General features: G+C 30.1%; 1 long non-coding RNA gene across 1 annotated transcript; it reads left to right on the top strand.

The window, feature by feature from the left end:
- Positions 1–2660: 2660 nt before the first annotated feature.
- On the top strand, positions 2661–3091 carry LOC132254481 (uncharacterized). The gene is made up of 2 exons (XR_009466762.1): positions 2661–2781; positions 2878–3091. It is a non-coding gene; the product is annotated as an uncharacterized LOC132254481 (long non-coding RNA).
- Positions 3092–6084: the final 2993 nt, after the last annotated feature.

Genomic DNA, 6084 nt, shown 5'->3' on the forward strand with positions numbered 1-6084 from the left:
GCTCGTTCTAAACCTTCATTTTTTATTATAATTATGCAATCATACTTAGATAGATTGATTAATCCTTCATGATGATTAGTGGAGTATGGTACAACTTCTATTTATTTTGGTAAATACTAAAATACAGGTCTAGAAGATAGACTAGAATGATTTACTAATTTCTACCTTATCAAAGCTTTCATCATGTTTTTTTTTTTTACTATTAACTACTTTTAAATAGTACTACTTGGTTGTTAAGTAAAACATTTATTGTAATTTAGATTTAATATGAACTTTAGTTACTACTTGATGTAATAATTATTATTAATATGTATATTAGGGTTAGCTTTCATGGATTAGAATGTTGTGTTTTTGGTTTAGAATATTACGTCATTTCCTTTCAATGCTCACTAATAAATTGTAACATTTCTTTTGTTGTCAAAATTTAATGTGATATTTATACGATGAATACAATTATTTGTATATGATTAATTCTACATTTATTATTTCCTGAGAATAGTTTGAGGCCAATATATGAAAAAATTTGATAAAATTTGTATTTATCAAATGCCCTAGTGATGCATTTTTTTTTTACTACTTAACGCTTTTTTAAATAGTACTATTTGATTTTTATGTAAAGATATGCCTTGTAATTTGGATTTTGTATGAAACTTAGTTACTACTTGATATAATAATGTCACGGATTATAATGTTCTATTTTTTAGTTTAGAATGTGATGAAGTAGAAGCGTAGAATAAATTTGTAGTTCGTTGATTCATGTAAAATACCATAAAATAATTATGCAAGTAATTTGTTGATCCAAAGAATATCGAAAAAAAAATGAAGAAGGGGTCATGAATTGACCATAGAACCCTATTCAATAAGTGGAACACATTAGTTGTCCATAATTACTGAAATTTTTATTGAAAAAATCACTATTGCATCACAATCCTCTCAATCCTTTTTAAATAAACCATTTAAAATTCAAACTAAAAGAAATTGGAAAAGGAAACCTATCCTACGTTAAGTAAAATAAAGGTAATTATCTCTATCTAAAATTGAAAAAGAAAAAATAAAAAAAATAAACTTAATTCCTATCTATATGTGTTGCATTAATTTCACCAAGTAGGAAAAGATTCGACCTTGAACGTTGTTATCTCTAGAAAAATGTTGTTATTTGTTAGTTTTTATAATATAAATATATTGCATCTCAATGTTTGATATTAGAAAAATATAAAATTTTATCATATGTAGTATTTTTTATAATCTTTCTATAATTTACATTTTAATACTATTTTTTTTATTAAATGATATTATAAATTGAATTTATTTATTTAGCACGTGCAAAACTTGTGCATATGATATAATTTTTTTTTTCTTGCATGTTGATTGATAATTAAAATATTTGCTTTTTATCAATGTTTTCAGAACCGGACTGGTGATTGAACCGGAAAAGTTACCGGTTCACGGTTCACTAGTCGAACCGGCGGTCGAACCACGGTCGAACCAGTGATGTCATAAATATATAATTTATATATTATTAAAATTAAAAATAATTATAAAAATTTTAAAATATATATGAATAAATTAAACATCAATAATATTATTTTATATCTTTGATATTATCAAATTAAATCATATTAATATTTTAAATTTTATCAAATGAAATATGTATAATATTTAAATGTGAATATATAAAAAATGAAAATTTAAACTAATTTCATAATTTTTAAAAATATTATATTATTTTTATTTAATATTATAAAAAAATTTTAAAATTTAATATATATTGTTTTGTTTGGCATATTAGATATCAAAATGCATGTAGTCGAGTGGTGTCCTAGGTAGACTACAACCGAGGTGGTCCAAGGTTCAAACCGAGATTTGTTATGTTTTTTTTATATTTAGCAATCCCACATCGGAAAATAAGAGGAATAAGGAGTCAAATGACTCCTATAAAAGCCATCCTCGGCAAGGGCATTTCATAATCTTGTGGGCTCAAGACTCAGCCCATAGTGATTAAAGTGGGTGTATGGGCTCTGTCATATGACATGCCCAACATGGGCTTTAGTAAAAACCATTTAAATTCTATGGAATCCCTTCTTCCATGCTTACAAAATGAGGGGTAATTTGAATCATTCGATTCGTTTAGAACCATCCGGTTCCACCGGGTTACCGGTTCGACCACTGGTTTAGGCGATTCGTGGCCGGTCCAATACCCAAGTGGTTAAAAAGGGTAAATCGGACCGAAAATGCAACCGATTGAGGGTTGAACTGGTTGGACTGGCCGGTCCGGTCTGGTTTTTAAAACATTGATTTTTATATGTTTATAATATTTAATTTTTGTTGTAACTCATTGTAGACCCCCTCCCGGGGAGGAGGAGTTTTTGGCCATTTTTATTTTACTATCATGATTACTCTTCTGACCACCCCGGGAATTAGGCTGATGGGGGCAGCCAGATTAGACGGAATGCAAAGAGTAGGTGAGGGTTGGGAATAAAAAGAGCGGGAAAAGGAAAGAGCTAAGAGAAGGGATTTTTTTTTTAGAGAAAGGGCAGAACGAGAGGGCTGATGGGGGGCGTCTGAAATTTTTTTTGGGTCCGAAGCTGGGGAGAAACACGGGCCTGCAGGCTGGGAAGAGAGCTGGGGCATCTGCAATTTTTTTGGGTCCGAAGCTAGGGAGAAAAATGGAGGATGGCTCGAGGAGAAGAGGTTTGAAGAAGTGACAAAAGAGAGATTTGTGAGAGAGTAGAAATGGGCGTCTCAAGCTGAGTTGAGGAGGAGTTTGAAGCTTCGGTCCAGGTAAGATTTCTGCATGTTTTACATACCTCACTTCAGTTTGCTTTATTCTATTTCTTGTTAATTTCGGTTCCTGCTTGGTGCTTATTATATGGATAGCGAGACATATGATGCGTTAGAGAGCGTGTGTATTGGATTGAGATCAATTAAAGGGGTGGAAAAGATGTCCAATTATATGATCAGTAGTGGGTTTGGTCCGGATGAGTATTTGGGGAACAAGTTCTTGTTGATGCAAGTAAAATACGGGATGAGGATTGATGCACACGGACTGTTTGATGAAATGCCAATAAAGAATATTTTATAGTTTTTTTAACACCCCTACACATGATTCTCCCATTCATATCATATTTGCTTCAAATCCCGGAAGCGACCCCCACTAGCGACGTTGAGCCGAAGCTCCTCGCCGTCGGCGACGAGGAGAATGACAGGCTGCAAGCTTGCATGGGGAGGTGCCTACAGCTGCTATTGGTCTTGGAGGTTTGGGCCACCATGCTAGTGGATTTGGGCCTGAGATGAAGCCCCAAACCCAAATATGATGGTGAAAAGGCTTGGGTCCTTTTGCTAATGGATGTGGGCTTGGGATGAAGCCCAAATCCAAGCTTGATGATGGAAGGCCCCCATGATTTGTCCATCCACTTTAAGATCGGCCCATACTCATTTCAAGCTGGCCCATCTGGTTGTTTCCACCTTATATAGTTCACTTTCTCTAAATCACTCATTTCTCAATAAACTCTCTAATTTCTAATTTCCAAGCCCAACTTACAAAAATTCAATCTTCAAATGAAACTTCAAAATTCAGATTTTTAACATTTAATTCCAATTTCCGAATTCTCATATTCCCATTAATTTATTTGATCATTAGTATTTCATTTATTTATTTCAAAGCTTCATTCTAAATCAAATTCTTCTAAAACTTCTGATTACCGAATTAAATTTCAAAAATTCCAATATTCACATTAATCTATTTAATTATTATTATTTTATTTATTTATTCTAAAATTCCATTTTAAACAATTCATTAAAATTTCCACTTCCGATTTTAATTTCTAATTCCAAAAATTCCAACATTCACATTAATCTATTTAATTATTATTATTTTATTTATTTATTCTAAAATTCCATTTTAAACAATTCATTAAAATTTCCACTTCCGATTTAATTTCTAATTCCAAAATTCCAAAATTCACATTAATCTATTTAATTATTATTATTTTAGTTATTTATTTTGAAATTCCATTTTAAACAATTCTTCAAATTTCCAATTTCTGAACTTAATTTTCGATTTCCAAAACTCTAATTTTTTTCAAATTTAATATCCAAAATTCAAATTCTTAAATTTAATTTTTCAAGATTCCAATCTTTAAATAATTTTCGAGACTCTAATTTCCAAATAAATCTCAAAAATCCAGTTTTCTCTCGAATAGCTTTAATTCCACTCCGATTTTTAAATAATGTTCTATTTTTTTTTTATTTTTACACAAGCAAGAATGATGAGTCTTCATAATTCCGAAATAATGGGATTCGCGAGATTAATTCAAGCAAGATCAATCGGGCTTTGGTGGGGGCCCCACATATGTGATTTTATGACTGACTGATTGATTAATTGATTTATTTACCATGCTTGTTTGATTTATTCTGTTCGTTGACATGCGCATAATTTTATCTATTCGTCATTCACTAATCCTGTTTCATGATAGCACATTCGTGACTGGAGGACCAGGTACGCATCCACTCATATTTTGTTCATTCTTTATACATGCTCTGCTTCCCACGTCGTGCATGATTAAGGTGAGTATCCATTGACTTTCTCATTGGTTGCCACGTCAGCTTCATTCTATTAGTAGAGACCCGATTTCATGGACTTAGAGGGGTGCTACGGTTCATACCATACCTTCCCGATAAGTAACCTGACCCCCGAGCCCGATCCGGTTTTTTATAGACCACCTTTTCCAGAATAAGGAGTCACACTTAGGGTTTTTCTTATTTTGTTTATCCTTTTTTAAAAATAAAACAAAAATAAGTGGCGACTCCAAGTCAGATTTTTAATGAATAAAAATCATTTTTTTAAAATAAAAATCGAGTTCGCCATCGAGTGGGAAACGCATTGAGCCAAAATGCGAGGTCCACACTCATAAAAAATTATAATTGAAATATCAAAATTTTAATATTTGTTACTTTATATAACATAAAAATTATGACAAATTAATACATATGTAGAGTACTAAAATATCCCTTAAAATTCATAAACTTTACACACATGTAATGAATATGCATTATAGGTGCAACCCATATGCGTGCAATGTCCGTATAACCCATATGCAATGTACAATATAACTAATATAGAAAATAGTATATCATGAAAGAATAATAATAGAAAAAACTAAAAAAATCTAGACTTGATAAGAAAATGAATCAACAAGACAAACATATCATTAAATGGAAGCTTCTTATCCATTGGATGTTTAATTTTAAAACTTTCAACTATTTATAAGTTTTTTAACTTTTATTTTATTTTACTTTTAAATTAGGATTCATATTTTATTTTATATCTTGTATTTGACATTTTAATATTACATTTATATTTTAACATTATATACTTAACTATTAAGTTTATAGTTTATATATATATATATATACAAAGATATTTCATATGAAAATAGTTTTATGGCTCAAAAATATTATTGTAAAATATTTATATTCGTTAATTATTTATTGTATTTTAATTATTTAATTTTTTTTTAGTATTTTAAATGTTATGAGTCTACTTCATCTTATATTTTAATTTATGACAATTTTAATTTTAAATATTTCATTTGAGAATATGGAAGCTAATCAAGTAGAGGTGTTGCATTGAAAAATTGATGGGATCAATCCATCTATCATAGATGCAGTTTCAGGTCACAATGATCCTCCATTCATAGTGATTATGTTGGGCAACAACTCTATCATAATTGATATATCTATTGTTTTCAGTATATAATTTATGGAGTTGGACATGTGTTATTCCAAAACAAAAAACAAAAAACAAAAATTTATATAAATAACTTGAAGCCAAGGTTAAGGGTTGTGATTGCACCATAAGAAAGAAGAAGCAATATAAGAGTTGATGACGACATTATATTTCATTTATGTACATTTTCTACTAGTGCCTATAAAGTAATTAATTACTTAGATGTTCCTTCTTGACCTTTGTTTACATCTCAAAATTATATTCTTGTTGTCAATTAGCACCTAAGTGCAAAGACTTTAAATTGATAATACTTTAAAAGTATCCTAATAGTCAATCCCAAAGAAAGTGACGGAGAA

The sequence above is a fragment of the Vitis vinifera genome, chromosome 10 (genome assembly GCF_030704535.1).
Source record: "Vitis vinifera cultivar Pinot Noir 40024 chromosome 10, ASM3070453v1".
Lineage (NCBI taxonomy): Eukaryota > Viridiplantae > Streptophyta > Magnoliopsida > Vitales > Vitaceae > Vitis > Vitis vinifera.